At 42.2% G+C, this 16,342-nt stretch overlaps 2 long non-coding RNA genes across 2 annotated transcripts; one reads left to right on the forward strand and one right to left on the reverse strand.

Annotated features, from left to right (window-relative positions):
* Window positions 1-6,575: 6,575 nt before the first annotated feature.
* Window positions 6,576-15,958, reverse strand: LOC135670999 (uncharacterized). The gene is made up of 3 exons (XR_010512603.1): window positions 14,510-15,958; window positions 8,915-12,508; window positions 6,576-6,880 (listed from the first exon to the last, which is right to left on the reverse strand). It is a non-coding gene; the product is annotated as an uncharacterized LOC135670999 (long non-coding RNA).
* Window positions 6,889-9,569, forward strand: LOC135671000 (uncharacterized). The gene is made up of 2 exons (XR_010512604.1): window positions 6,889-7,699; window positions 7,732-9,569. It is a non-coding gene; the product is annotated as an uncharacterized LOC135671000 (long non-coding RNA).
* Window positions 15,959-16,342: the final 384 nt, after the last annotated feature.

The raw sequence follows: 16,342 nt of genomic DNA on the forward strand, positions 1-16,342 counted from the left end.
GGCTGAGGCAGTGGAAAGTTTAGAAGATTTTGGACAGTTCTTTGTTAGCATATATGTTTTTGTTGTATAAGATACTCTGCATCTTATGAAATGTGACGATGAATCTAAACCTGTGGATTTTGTGTAAGATAAAGGATCCCTCATGTATATAATTTTGGAATGCTAAGGTAAATTCATGTAATGATATGATCTTATGGTAATCGTTGGTTGGTGACTGTATAGACTTCCCCATTTGTGAATTTATGTTGTGGTTATTATTTTGACGAGTTGAGTTCAGATTGTATGAATTATCGAGTGATGTGTGGTATGTTTATGAATTGCACAGGGTTATGAATTTGTAGTCTATAGAGGTGAAATTTTGATATGAATGTTTTCTTAGTGACCTCAAATGTGTGTTTGGATCCTGGGTTAGTTATGATGAAAATTTTAAATATTGTCGATATTTGGAGGGGCGTGACACTATAGTCCCTCATCCATCTAATATCCCAAAGACCGTATATCGAGCATGGTGCTGTCAGACCCATACGGTTTCTACTCGAGTCTCGCTCTAATCGGATTCTCCCGGAGAACTCTTTCTCTCTCAACCCGAATGACCCTAGCCAGAGATTTGTTTGAGCAAGAACACATGGGATATTCCTCTCATGACGCAGAGAGTGGATGATCCTCTATCGACACTCAATAGCCCTCGTAAGGTCGACTACCACTCCCAATAACTAGTTGTACTAGATCTAGGACAGCCAAACCTATAAGTCTGGTATCAAAGAGTGGAGCACTTATACAGGACATCCTTGGTGTCTTAAGTCTAAGGACCAGATATACCACTAGGACTACAGAATCGCTGTCTGACAATAAGGCATCATCAACCATCCAGCATTCCGTAAGCGGATCAATCAGTGAACTCATTCTCCAATGAGCACCTGTACTGTATCCCTAGTGTCCCTACATGAGCAGCTATGAGACCAACTGCATCCATCATATGGATGGGTATGCAGCATACAAGTCTGTCCGGTTATCACGATGTCCCTCTCGAGTAACCTATGACCGGGATTATTTAGGATATGTGTTTAAAGGTGAATCGATCTCATTATCGTGATCTCATCACGATAATATGCAATAGTTATAAAATGATATACGCCAAAATATAATAAGCAAAAAGATTCTGTATCAAGTCACACGTGTCATCACTCATGTGATTGGCTTGCTGGGCACCTATGACTAGCAATCTCCCACTTGACCTAAAGCCAATCACCTATGTGTCTGATCCCCATCAGACCACTGTGACGCTCAAAGACAATCTGAGACAACGACTTTGTCAGTGGATCTGCAATGTTATCTTCGGATGGAACTCTTGCCACTACTACATCTCCTCGGGTTACGATCTCTCTAATAAGCTGGAACCTCCTTAGAACACTTTTGATGAGACCCGGGTTCCCTTATTTGAGTAATCGCCCCATAGTTGTCGCAATATAAGGAAGTCGACTTCTCGCTATCCGGAACGACTCCTAAATCTGTAATGAACTTCTTCAACCAGACTCCCTCCTTTGCTGCATCTGATGCAGCAATGTACTCCGCCTATGTGGTTGAGTCAGCAGTAGTATCTTGCTTGGAACTCTTCCAGCACACTGCTCCTTCATTCAAGGTGTACACATACCTTGAATTCGACTTGCTATCATCGACATCAGACTGAAAACTTGAGTCAGTGTAGCCTTTAACCTTAAGGCTATTACCTCCATATACTAGTAAAAGATCCTTAGTCCTTCTCAAGTACTTAAGGATACACTTTACTGCTTTCCAATGCTCCAAGCCTAGATCCGCCTGATACCTGCTCGTGACACTCAGAGCATGCGTTATATCAGGCCTAGTACATAGTATGGTATACATGATAGACCCTATTGCTGAGGCATAAGGTATCATATTCATGTTCGCCCTTTCTTCTGGAGTCTTTGGGGAAATACTCGTAGAAAGCGATATCCCATGTCTCATCGGTATGAGACCTCTATTGGAATTTTTCATGCCAAACCTTTTGACAATGGTTTCGATGTACCTGGACTGGGACAAGCCAAGCATCCTCTTGGATCTATCTTTATAGATTCTAATCCCCAAGATATAGGATGCTTCCCCTAAGTCCTTCATGGAGAAGTGTCTAGATAACCAAGCCTTTACTGTGGATAGCATTCCTACGTCGTTCCCAATGATGAGAATGTTATTCACATATAACACCAAAAAAGGTAATAGCACTCCCACTTACCTTCCTGTACACACAAGGCTCATCTTCATTCTTAACGAAGTCATAAGATCTGATTGCCTCATCAAATCTTATGTTCCAACTTCGGGAAGCTTGCTTTAGTCCATAAATGAATCTAAGCAACCTACACACCTTATCTGGGCAGTTCTTGGACACGAATCCCTCAGGTTGCATCATATACACCTCCTCCTCGAGGTTCCCATTGAGGAATATAGTTTTCACATCCATCTGTCAGATCTCATAATCATAGTGTGCTGCAATAGCCAATAGAATTCTGATGGATTTTAGCATTGCTACGGGTGAGAAGGTTTCGTCGTAGTCAACACCTTGCCTTTGACGATACTCCTTAGCCACTAGCCTTGCTTTATAGGTCTCTACCTTTCCATCTACTCCGATCTTTTTCTTAAAGATCCACTTGCAACCGATGGGTACAATACCTTCGGGCGCATCAACTAGGTTCCAAACCTTATTGGAGTACATAGAATCCATCTCAGAATTCATGGCTTCTTGCCACTTCCCGGAGTCTATACTCATAATAGCCTCCTCATAGGTCTGAGGATCAATATCCTCAACATCCTCTCCTCTAATATGTCCCACATATCTCTCAGGAGGATGAGATACTCTATCAGACCTGCGTAAAGTTGAAACTTCTGTATTAGGTACCTGAACAGACTCGGGCTGTAGAGTGGTGCTTGAGATTGGTTCTCCAACCTCGCTCAACTATATCATTCTCCCACTGTCTCCGCCAAGAATGTGTTCCTTCTCAAGGAACACTGCTCTCTTAGCTACAAAGACTTTTTGGTCCTCGAGATGATAGAAATAATACCCACAAGTTTCCTTGGGGTATCCCACAAATTTGCATCGCTCTATCCTTGATTCTAACTTATCGGGGTTATGTCTTTTAATGTGGGTAGGGCAGCCCCAAATTTTAACAACCTTAAGATCAGGCTTCTTCCCTTTCCATATCTCATATGGTGTAGACACTACCGACTTAGTTGGAACTCTGTTCAGAAGGTAAGCTGCGATCTCTAGGGCATATCCCTAGAATAAGATGGGTAGGTCAGCGAAACTCATCATGGAAAATACCATATCTAATAACATACGATTTCTCCTTTCAGAGACACCATTGAGCTGAGGTGTATAAGGAGGTGTCCATTAGGATAATATCCCATGGTCCTTGAGTAACTGAGTAAACTCTGTACTTAAGTACTCACCTCCTTGATCTGATCGAAGAGTTTTGATACTCTTTATAGTCTGGTTCTCCATCTCATTCTTATACTCTCTGAATTTCTCAAAAGCCTCGGACTTATACTTCATTAAGTACACATATCCATACTTTGAAAAATCATCAGTAAAGGTAATGAAGTAGGAGTAACCACCAATGGCATGAGTTAACATGGGTCCACATACATCACTATGTATGAGTTCCAACAGCTTAGTGGCTCTCTCTCCAATTCCACTAAATTGAGAGTTGGTCAGTTTTTCACGAAGGCAAGGCTCGCAAGTTGCATATGATACATAATCGAATGGATCTAGATATCCATCATTTAGCAACTTTTGAATCATTCCCTCATGGATATGACCTAGCCTACAATGCCATAGGTATGCACTGTTCACCTCATCTCGTTTCCTCTTAGACGCTTACATTCATGATATGTGGAGTAGTGTCTTGCATAAACAAACCTTTATGCAATATTCCTCTCGTCAATCTCCCCTCGGCTTTGCTAGAATTTACAATAAATTGTAGATATAATAAGCAATACTGGTATCCAATACCAATGCACTATCACATAAATCTACCAATTGGAGATTGATCATGAATGTACTTGAAGCTTCATCAAGCTTTTGTTTCGCCCTTTCTGCAAGGTACTCTTTACAGTTTCTCTTCCAGTGCCCATCTTTACCATAGTGGAAGCACTGGCCTTTGTCCTTTGTTGGGTCTTTCTTAGCAACCTTTGCTTTACTTGGTTTGCCCTTGCCCTTTCCCTTCTTAAGGGACCTTTCCGCTTTCCTTTTCTTTTTGGTCTCACCAGTGTAGAGAACTGGCTTCTCTTTCTTAATAGTACTCTCTGCCTCCCTCAACATATTGAGGAGCTCTGGGAGAGTCACCTCAAGCTTGTTCATATTAAAATTCATTATGAACTGTGAAAAGGAATCTGGTAGGGATTGAAGCACAATGTCCACACATAAGTTATCCTCCAGGACCATTCCTAGACCTGTGAGTTTCTCTATCCACTCAATTATCTTTAGGACATGGTTCTGAATCGGTGTTCCCTTAGTCATCTTAGCGCGGAAGAGGCTCTTGGATATCTCATATCGCTGAGTCCTTCCCTGTTCCTCAAACAATTTACGGACATATAGGAGAATGGATCTGGCATCCATCTTTTCATGTTGTCTCTGTAACTCAGGAGTCATAAAGCCCAATATATAGCACTGAGCAAGAGTGGAATCATCAATGTACTTCACGTAGCGAGCGATCTCATCCTCGTTTGCCCCTTCTTCGGGCGTAGGCATCACTGTATCAAGGACGTACACGATTTTCTCCGCTGTGAGAACAATTCTCAAGTTACGGAGCCAATCCGTATAATTTGGACCAGTGAGGCGGTTGACATCAAGTATGCCATGTAAGGGAATTGAAAGCGACATTTTCTGAAAATAAAGATGCAGCAGAAATGAATAACATGCAGATTTTGCAAGAAATAAACTATCAAGATATGGACTTCCATCTTAATATGCTCCTACTATTTTACTAACGAGTCACGCGACACCCTCAGCACGTGAAACGGAAGTCTCCGGCAAACTTCTAGTGGGGATCAGGATCCAATCATCGTCTTAGTGTAACCTCGAGGGACTCGACCAATCACACTAAGCCTAAAAGGTAGGCAACTCTTGCCGATCACAACTCCTTGTGATTCCTGTCCTGTTCGGCCTCCGAATCACCATGGCCTTGAGGGACTCGACCAACCATGATGCTCGGTTAAGTCAACACCTTCGTTACAAGATGAGTCTGATTTGATGATATACCCTCGAAGGACTCGACCAAGCATACCATGCCCTCAGATCACCGATGACATCTCTATGTCGTAAGTAAGATAACGAATCGCGATATAGGTGAGTCTCGAGGGACTCGACCAACTCAATCTACACCAGGAATCGGTTCCTACTCATAACGATGGAAGGCCATGTGGGTCAATCTAATTGCCTCACGTTTACCGACTTAATATTATCGAGAGATGTTTCTATGATTTGGTCTCCTAATATGACATGTCACACATATACATATTTAATATATATCTACATTGCATGTAAATATATATACATATCTAGTATGTGTATAAGCAATCACACTAGATGATCATGGACCACAACCTAATATGATTAGGCCCGAGCCAGTAGGCCTAATCACTCACATCAAGATCTATGTGTGCAACGGTGCATCTCCATGCCCTGTGATCGTCCATCTCGTCCTCATCGGTTCCGTCGACATCTTGATGCATCTTCATGCATCACGATCGTCCGTCTCGTGGGTCCCACTATCGTATCCACGCTCCCGCTATGCCTCCTCATGTGATTACAACTTAATCATAGGCACGCAGGCCCGACAATAAACGAGAAATATAATGGAGGCACGTAGACCTCAATAATAATAATCACAAGTACACACATCACACGGTCCATGATCATCCGTCCACACATCATACATCACATGTATAAATAATCATCATCATGTAGGACTACTAGATAATAATAAAAATAATAATCAACTAAACCTTTTAATTAATTAATATTTTCTGAAATCAGGGACATGTAGGGAATTTCTCAATTCCTAAGGGTATTTTCGTAATTTAGATAAAATACAGAAACTGGAATTTCTCAAATTCACAGGGGCAAAATTGTCTTTTTGCCCAAAACCCTAATTCCCTCTTACTGTTGCCGCCACCGCCACCCTACTGGCGGCGGCCTGTGCGGTGAGGCGAGGGCGTTGCCCTCGCCTGCAGGCGGCGCTGCCGCTGTAGGTGGGCGCCTCCGCGGGCGGTTCTACCGGCGGGGCAACGCCCGTAGGCGGTGCTGTCCCGCCGGGCGGTCGCCCCTTTGGGTGGGGGGGCGGGGGGGGTTTGCCCGCGGGAGTAGCGGCGGCAGGTGCTGTCACGCCCCTCAAAATATCCATGATTTTTAAAACAATTTTCATCACAAACCAATCCAGGATCCAAACTAACGTTTGAGGACACTGAAAAACATTCTATTCATATTTACATCCATAAAACCTGTGCAGTTTAAAATCATATATCACATCACTCGATAATTCACATTTATGGCAACCCAAGCCAACTTGACAAAAAAATGAACAACATTTATAAATCCACAAGCTAAATAAATTATACAATCAGAACTCCAACTATTCACCACAAGTTCATATCACCATAAATTAGACTTAACATTCTGAAATTCCAAATAAGAGAGATCTCCTAACACTTGGACACAGTATATCCATTTCGGTTCATCGACAACCTTTCATTATATACAAGACATACTTATACAACAATATCGTAATAACCAACCAGACTTGCCCATTATTCTGAATAGCTATCCACTGCCTCAGCCCAAATCAAACATCTCGAAGAGTGACAAGCTGACCTGAAAGATTTATATAACAACGGAGTGAGCCAAAAACGGCTCAGCAAGTGACAAAGCATATTCAGAACAAAAGGAACGGTTTCAAACGAGTAAGGTATCATAATGCAAGGCAGAATACAAGAATTCTCAAGGATACCATCTCAATAGATACCAAATCATACGTATCATGTCATTCAAAACATATTTGATCCATAAGGAATGGGGCATAGAGTAATTGGAACATATCAATGGCAGATAGGACATTTCAGAAACATATCAGTTCATAGCAAATGGAGCACAGAGTAATTGGAACAAATCAATGGCAGATAGGACATTTCAGAACATATCAGTTCATAGCAAATGGAGCACAAAGTGATTGGAGCATATCAATGGCAGATAGGACATTTCAGAACATATCAGTTCATAGCAAATGGAGCACAGAGTAATTGGAGCATATCAATGGCATATGAAATGTTCCGGAGCATATCAACGGCATATGGAACATTACGAAGCAAACTCAACAGTGAAGGAAGCATTTCAGAGCATATCAAACTCATATGTCGTACAGAAGCTCAAACGTCGTCTTTGACGTTGCAAACATATCAATCTTATCCAAAGCATGTACAGAAACACATAACCAAAGCTCTGGATATCATATCAAACATACAGAAGGTGTAGTGGGATCTCAGTCAGAATGTGATTCATCCATTTCTGAATGACCACCTGACAAAAGTCTCCCACGTCTGGGAGCTCCATCCACCCACGTCTAGGTGAAGTCAGAGGGGGCCGGCAGAGCATCGCAGGCTCTATGCATAACTCCCTTTACCATTTCTGGCAAAGGTTCACAACTCCCTTTACCATTTCTGGCAAAGGTTCACAACTCCCTTTACCATTTCTGGCAAAGGTTCACAACTCCCTTTACCATTTCTGGCAAAGGTTCACAATATCCCACACACCAGAGTACAAGAAGGCAGTTTCAACAATAAGCAGCATATAACGGAAGCACACGCGGAACAACCAAACGTACATGTGCCTTTTCAAAACAATGATGCAAGGAACAAATCTCTCACAAAAGTATTCATTTTAGGAAAGAATTGAAAGCAAGAGTGTACAGGGATTCCAAGCAATCATAATCAGCTCAATTCCAATAAGAAGGTTAGACAAATTCAGATATCCAAAGGAATGGAACTGGAATAGGCACATATCAAAAGCAAATGCGGAACAATAGGATATACATGTGCCTATATGAGTCAATACGATATAGCATAAACGTTACACAACAGTTTTCAAGAATGCAATAATTTTAAGGACAAGAGCATACAAGAATTCAAAGCAGTAATATAAAGCTCAATTGAATGAGAAAGCTAAAGGATATCAATTTCCAAAGGAATGAAACCAGAGTATGAGAAATCGACCAAAGCTCGATTTCTGGCAGAATACAGAAGGCACATTGAACAAATGATTTCAAACTATCAATCGTGCTCCAATTTACTCAGAAATAATCATTGGATAATACTTTCAGATAAGATAGGCTTCATATGAATTGAACTGTCCAACAGAGAGAGTTACAAATAATTTGGTAAGCAAGTGTCGTATAACAAAATCTCTGTTGGCAGAATTCATAATGTCAGATTCAACAGATAACTGGACAGGTGTTTGGATTCCAAATCTTTCAATCCATATATCAAGGAAAGGTCTACGAGTCTAGTTTCCAATGAAATCAGTTTTGAACAAATCAGAGTTTCCACAAAGACTTATAGGCAGCTCGGTATCAAAAGGTCAGAATCTCAGAAGTTGCACAGATTCGAATCGTTACGTCTAAACAGGAGATATAACAAATGCAAGGCTAGAATGATTCAAAGTTCCTCATATTCAAAGCAAATGTAGAGATAAAAATGGCAGTGAGAAACAAATCAGGATACTTGCAAGAGAAAAGATTAGAAAGCTTGCAATAGAAAAGGTTAGAACACTTGCAATAAGACATATCAGAGCAATTATAGGAGAAACGATCAGGGAACTTGCAATAGAAAGGATCGAAACAAGCGGGAAACTTGCCTTTCAAATATTTTGATCTGAATATCCAAGGAAGGTGCCAATCCAATCTTTCTACTTTTCCTCCGTGTCCTCTCTCTGTTTCGTTTTGTGCTCCCGTTTTCTTCCTTTCTTCGTAACTACATCACGTGTCGAACATCGAGGCACAGTCACCTGCTCTCTCTTACTCTCATTCCTTCTTTTTCTTTCCCAAACACAGCTGCCACAGCCGCCGTCGCTGCCGCTGCCACAATCGCAGCCACGACCGCAACTGCGATCACAACCGCAGCCCCTTCCACTGCACTATTTCCTTCTTCCCTTCTCTCGTTCCTACTCTTTCTCTTTCCCAAAAGCAGCTACTGCAGCTACTGCAGCCACCACCGCTGCCGCAGCTACCGCAGCCAACGTCGCAGCCGCAGCCGGAGTCGCAGCCACGGCCGCAGCCACCACACTCGCAGCCTCTTCTTCCTCCCCTGCTCATCTTCCTCTCCTTCTTTTCTTCCAACTGCAGCTGCCATCGCCGCAGCCGTAGCCCCTTCTCTTCTTCCTCTCCTTCCCTTCTTCCTTTCTCTTCTTCTTCCTTTCCTTCTCTTCTTTCCCAGCTGCATGCTGCAGTCGCAGCCTCAGCCACGGCCACAGCCTTTTCTTCCTCCCCTGCTCATCTTCCTCTCCTTCTTCTCTTCCAACTGCAGCTGCCATCGCCGCAGCCGCAGCCCCTACTCTTCTTCCTCTCCTTCCCTTCTTCCTTTCTCTTCTTCTTTCCCTGCCACAGCTGCAGCTGCCACAACCGCAGCCGCAGCTACTTTCTTCCCTTCTCCTCTTCCTTTTCCTTCCTTTCTTCTTCTTCTCTTCTTCTCCTTCCTCCCCTTCTTCTCCCCGACGTCACCCACACGCTCTCCTCTGTTTCGTCTGCAGGAAACAGAGGTATCACAACCTCTTCCCCTGCTTCCTCTTCCTCTTCTCTTCCTCTTCTTCTTCTTCTCCTCTTCGAACGCCCCACACCTCTCCTCTGTTTCCACCTGCAGGAAACAGAGGTGCTGCAGCCCTAGCTGCTGCCACCTCTTGCTCCTCTCCCTCTTCCCTCTCTTTTCCCTCTTCTTCTCCTCTTCCCTTTTCCTCCCCAACCCCACACACCTCCTCGCTGCAGCCTTGCCGCAGCTATCCTCTTCTCTTCTTCTTCTTCTTCTTCTTCTCTTCTCCCTCTTCTTCCTCTCTTCTTCTCCCCACGCCCCACAGCTTCTCGCTGCAGCCACCTCCTCTTCTTCTACCACTCTCCTTCTTGTCCTCACGCCCCACCGCTCTCTCTGTTTCTGGAAGAAACAGAGTGCGTGGGAGGCGGTGGGATAATACCGAATTTTCGGTTTTCCCCTTTTTTTTTCTTTTTTGCAACTTAGCAGTTTAGTCCTTGTAATTTCTATATTTACATATAGGTCCTCCAATTTACATATAAATCTTTATTAATAATTTTTAAAAGCGAGGGATATTACACTCTCCCCTCCTTAAAAGAAAATTTAGTCCTCTAAATTGATCATAGCTCAATCAACGAAAAGATGAGGATTATGATATCTTTATTTCCTTCTCCTGCTCTCAAATAATTTCATCAATACAATATAATTACACAATTATCCAAGAGTGACCGAAATATTCTCCTCCTTGATTCTCAATAGACGGTAACCCGACCTTCAATCAATTTCTAAAAATACTTGCGCACCCTACAGTTAATCAAGCAAGTCGTTACTCCAGAAAATACTCATTTTTTATGGTCATCTAATTCAACTGTCTGTAATCATTACAAAGCCTCAATGTTCCATACATCTTTTTAACTAACACCGGAGCACCCCATGATGAAATATTAAGCCAAATAAAATCCTCATTTAACAATCCTTGTAGTTGCTTTTCTAATTCCACTTACTCAAATGATATCATTGTGTAGAGAGGCTTAGATTTTAGGATTGTCCCAAGGACCAAATCAAAAGCAAAGTCACGTTTGGAGGTAATCCAAGCAAGTCATTCTGGGATACATTAGGCAAAGAGATAAATCATGTCCAATACTCTCAAAATAAAAGATCGGCTGATCAAATATGCAAAAAGTGATAATTGGTTATATGCCAATTCATACCGGTATGATAAGAAGATAGCCAATGCATACCAAGTATAATATCATAACTCCAAATCTCTAGGAGAACTAAATCAGCAAAAGTTCAAGTTCTCCAACAAAAATCAGACAAGAGGACTAGATTCAAGTTCGTTATCAAAGAATCTCCAATGATTGTACTTACATATATCACATAATACAGTGGTCTAGGTTGAATACCCAAGTGATAGGCAACATGTTACGAATCAAATCGTAGATAGAACCCATGTTCAAACAAATATTTGCATTCTTTCATAAACATGCATAATACCTTTGACCACTAATTCATAAGTTTCAGAATCATATTCAGTGATAGCATACACTCTGACATGGGCTGATGATTTATGAGGCAGTGACTCTTTCTTCTTGTTCAAAGGGCAGTCTTTTATTTCATGATCCAACTTTCCACAAGCAAAATAGACTCCAGTCACCCGAAAGTACAAACTTGTTTCATAATTTAACTTGTAATTCACACATGATTGAGTCTTTTGTGATGACTTCCCATTTCAAATCAAAGGTCTTGACCCTCTTGTTATTACTTTCTGATTCATTTCCAATCATATTTTTATTGCTAACTTATCCTTATCATTCTTGCCATATATCTCCAAAAATTCTTTTCATTGTTGCCATTAATGATCAGCCTCTATTTCCAATATAAGGTGGCAAAAGAAATCTTTCGATCATCAGAACAATTTTGTACATCATATATCTTCTCTGTTTGCATCATTCATTTTTCTACCACCAATGAAATTAGGTCCACCATGCTTCCGCTGCGCCACTCTGATTCAATATCCTCGATCAATCCTTTCATTCCCCTTAATTAATCAGAAACAAATGAAATAGGAGGACCAAATGTCCTCATCATCTCAGATTCCTAAAATACATCAAAGAAAATTTCCACCAATCACTATAGTTCACTAGACCTCAATATATTTTGCACGTCAACATATCAAATATTTCAGTGATCCTCAAACCATGCTCTGATACCACCTCTGTCACGCCCCTCAAAATATCCATGATTTTTAAAACAATTTTCATCACAAACCAATCCAGGATCCAAACTAACGTTTGAGGACACTGAAAAACATTCTATTCATATTTACATCCATAAAACCTGTGCAGTTTAAAATCATATATCACATCACTCGATAATTCACATTTATGGCAACCCAAGCCAACTTGACAAAAAAATGAACAACATTTATAAATCCACAAGCTAAATAAATTATACAATCAGAACTCCAACTATTCACCACAAGTTCATATCACCATAAATTAGACTTAACATTCTGAAATTCCAAATAAGAGAGATCTCCTAACACTTGGACACAGTATATCCATTTCGGTTCATCGACAACCTTTCATTATATACAAGACATACTTATACAACAATATCGTAATAACCAACCAGACTTGCCCATTATTCTGAATAGCTATCCACTGCCTCAGCCCAAATCAAACATCTCGAAGAGTGACAAGCTGACCTGAAAGATTTATATAACAACGGAGTGAGCCAAAAACGGCTCAGCAAGTGACAAACATATTCAGAACAAAAGGAACGGTTTCAAACGAGTAAGGTATCATAATGCAAGGCAGAATACAAGAATTCTCAAGGATACCATCTCAATAGATACCAAATCATACGTATCATGTCATTCAAAACATATTTGATCCATAAGGAATGGGGCATAGAGTAATTGGAACATATCAATGGCAGATAGGACATTTCAGAAACATATCAGTTCATAGCAAATGGAGCACAGAGTAATTGGAACAAATCAATGGCAGATAGGACATTTCAGAACATATCAGTTCATAGCAAATGGAGCACAAAGTGATTGGAGCATATCAATGGCAGATAGGACATTTCAGAACATATCAGTTCATAGCAAATGGAGCACAGAGTAATTGGAGCATATCAATGGCATATGAAATGTTCCGGAGCATATCAACGGCATATGGAACATTACGAAGCAAACTCAACAGTGAAGGAAGCATTTCAGAGCATATCAAACTCATATGTCGTACAGAAGCTCAAACGTCGTCTTTGACGTTGCAAACATATCAATCTTATCCAAAGCATGTACAGAAACACATAACCAAAGCTCTGGATATCATATCAAACATACAGAAGGTGTAGTGGGATCTCAGTCAGAATGTGATTCATCCATTTCTGAATGACCACCTGACAAAAGTCTCCCACGTCTGGGAGCTCCATCCACCCACGTCTAGGTGAAGTCAGAGGGGGCCGGCAGAGCATCGCAGGCTCTATGCATAACTCCCTTTACCATTTCTGGCAAAGGTTCACAACTCCCTTTACCATTTCTGGCAAAGGTTCACAACTCCCTTTACCATTTCTGGCAAAGGTTCACAATATCCCACACACCAGAGTACAAGAAGGCAGTTTCAACAATAAGCAGCATATAACGGAAGCACACGCGGAACAACCAAACGTACATGTGCCTTTTCAAAACAATGATGCAAGGAACAAATCTCTCACAAAAGTATTCATTTTAGGAAAGAATTGAAAGCAAGAGTGTACAGGGATTCCAAGCAATCATAATCAGCTCAATTCCAATAAGAAGGTTAGACAAATTCAGATATCCAAAGGAATGGAACTGGAATAGGCACATATCAAAAGCAAATGCGGAACAATAGGATATACATGTGCCTATATGAGTCAATACGATATAGCATAAACGTTACACAACAGTTTTCAAGAATGCAATAATTTTAAGGACAAGAGCATACAAGAATTCAAAGCAGTAATATAAAGCTCAATTGAATGAGAAAGCTAAAGGATATCAATTTCCAAAGGAATGAAACCAGAGTATGAGAAATCGACCAAAGCTCGATTTCTGGCAGAATACAGAAGGCACATTGAACAAATGATTTCAAACTATCAATCGTGCTCCAATTTACTCAGAAATAATCATTGGATAATACTTTCAGATAAGATAGGCTTCATATGAATTGAACTGTCCAACAGAGAGAGTTACAAATAATTTGGTAAGCAAGTGTCGTATAACAAAATCTCTGTTGGCAGAATTCATAATGTCAGATTCAACAGATAACTGGACAGGTGTTTGGATTCCAAATCTTTCAATCCATATATCAAGGAAAGGTCTACGAGTCTAGTTTCCAATGAAATCAGTTTTGAACAAATCAGAGTTTCCACAAAGACTTATAGGCAGCTCGGTATCAAAAGGTCAGAATCTCAGAAGTTGCACAGATTCGAATCGTTACGTCTAAACAGGAGATATAACAAATGCAAGGCTAGAATGATTCAAAGTTCCTCATATTCAAAGCAAATGTAGAGATAAAAATGGCAGTGAGGAACAAATCAGGATACTTGCAAGAGAAAAGATTAGAAAGCTTGCAATAGAAAAGGTTAGAACACTTGCAATAAGACATATCAGAGCAATTATAGGAGAAACGATCAGGGAACTTGCAATAGAAAGGATCGAAACAAGCGGGAAACTTGCCTTTCAAATATTTTGATCTGAATATCCAAGGAAGGTGCCAATCCAATCTTTCTACTTTTCCTCCGTGTCCTCTCTCTGTTTCGTTTTGTGCTCCCGTTTTCTTCCTTTCTTCGTAACTACATCACGTGTCGAACATCGAGGCACAGTCACCTGCTCTCTCTTACTCTCATTCCTTCTTTTTCTTTCCCAAACACAGCTGCCACAGCCGCCGTCGCTGCCGCTGCCACAATCGCAGCCACGACCGCAACTGCGATCACAACCGCAGCCCCCTTCCACTGCACTATTTCCTTCTTCCCTTCTCTCGTTCCTACTCTTTCTCTTTCCCAAAAGCAGCTACTGCAGCTACTGCAGCCACCACCGCTGCCGCAGCTACCGCAGCCAACGTCGCAGCCGCAGCCGGAGTCGCAGCCACGGCCGCAGCCACCACACTCGCAGCCTCTTCTTCCTCCCCTGCTCATCTTCCTCTCCTTCTTTTCTTCCAACTGCAGCTGCCATCGCCGCAGCCGTAGCCCCTTCTCTTCTTCCTCTCCTTCCCTTCTTCCTTTCTCTTCTTCTTCCTTTCCTTCTCTTCTTTCCCAGCTGAATGCTGCAGTCGCAGCCTCAGCCACGGCCACAGCCTTTTCTTCCTCCCCTGCTCATCTTCCTCTCCTTCTTCTCTTCCAACTGCAGCTGCCATCGCCGCAGCCGCAGCCCCTACTCTTCTTCCTCTCCTTCCCTTCTTCCTTTCTCTTCTTCTTTCCCTGCCACAGCTGCAGCTGCCACAACCGCAGCCGCAGCTACTTTCTTCCCTTCTCCTCTTCCTTTTCCTTCCTTTCTTCTTCTTCTCTTCTTCTCCTTCCTCCCCTTCTTCTCCCCGACGTCACCCACACCCTCTCCTCTGTTTCGTCTGCAGGAAACAGAGGTATCACAACCTCTTCCCCTGCTTCCTCTTCCTCTTCTCTTCCTCTTCTTCTTCTTCTCCTCTTCGAACGCCCCACACCTCTCCTCTGTTTCCACCTGCAGGAAACAGAGGTGCTGCAGCCCTAGCTGCTGCCACCTCTTGCTCCTCTCCCTCTTCCCTCTCTTTTCCCTCTTCTTCTCCTCTTCCCTTTTCCTCCCCAACCCCACACACCTCCTCGCTGCAGCCTTGCCGCAGCTATCCTCTTCTCTTCTTCTTCTTCTTCTTCTTCTCTTCTCCCTCTTCTTCCTCTCTTCTTCTCCCCACGCCCCACAGCTTCTCGCTGCAGCCACCTCCTCTTCTTCTACCACTCTCCTTCTTGTCCTCACGCCCCACCGCTCTCTCTGTTTCTGGAAGAAACAGAGTGCGTGGGAGGCGGTGGGATAATACCGAATTTTCGGTTTTCCCCTTTTTTTTTCTTTTTTGCAACTTAGCAGTTTAGTCCTTGTAATTTCTATATTTACATATAGGTCCTCCAATTTACATATAAATCTTTATTAATAATTTTTAAAAGCGAGGGATATTACAGGTGCCGCTGCCCAACCCCGCCGGACGCAAGCCTGCTGCAAGCAGGCCGCCGGTCGACTGCTGCAGACGCAGCCCCTGTGCTGTCCGCCTTCGGTTACGCAGCACGCACGCAGATCGAGGGTAGCAACTGTTGCTGCCCTTCCTTGTTTTTGCGTCAACGATTTTGATGTCAAAATTCTTCCTAAACACAACACACGCAGTTCAAAACCAATCATTTGCACGAACAACCTGGCTCTGATACCACTGTTGGGAAATCTTGGGGGCGACATCATATGCGCAGCGGAAGAACAAGAAAATAAAATCCCCGATTCCCAAAAAGATGTTCGTCGTCGTGCGAAGATTGGTGCTCAAAATCCGCGAAACTTAAA

The sequence above is a fragment of the Musa acuminata genome, unplaced genomic scaffold (genome assembly GCF_036884655.1).
Source record: "Musa acuminata AAA Group cultivar baxijiao unplaced genomic scaffold, Cavendish_Baxijiao_AAA HiC_scaffold_1137, whole genome shotgun sequence".
Taxonomy (NCBI): domain Eukaryota; kingdom Viridiplantae; phylum Streptophyta; class Magnoliopsida; order Zingiberales; family Musaceae; genus Musa; species Musa acuminata.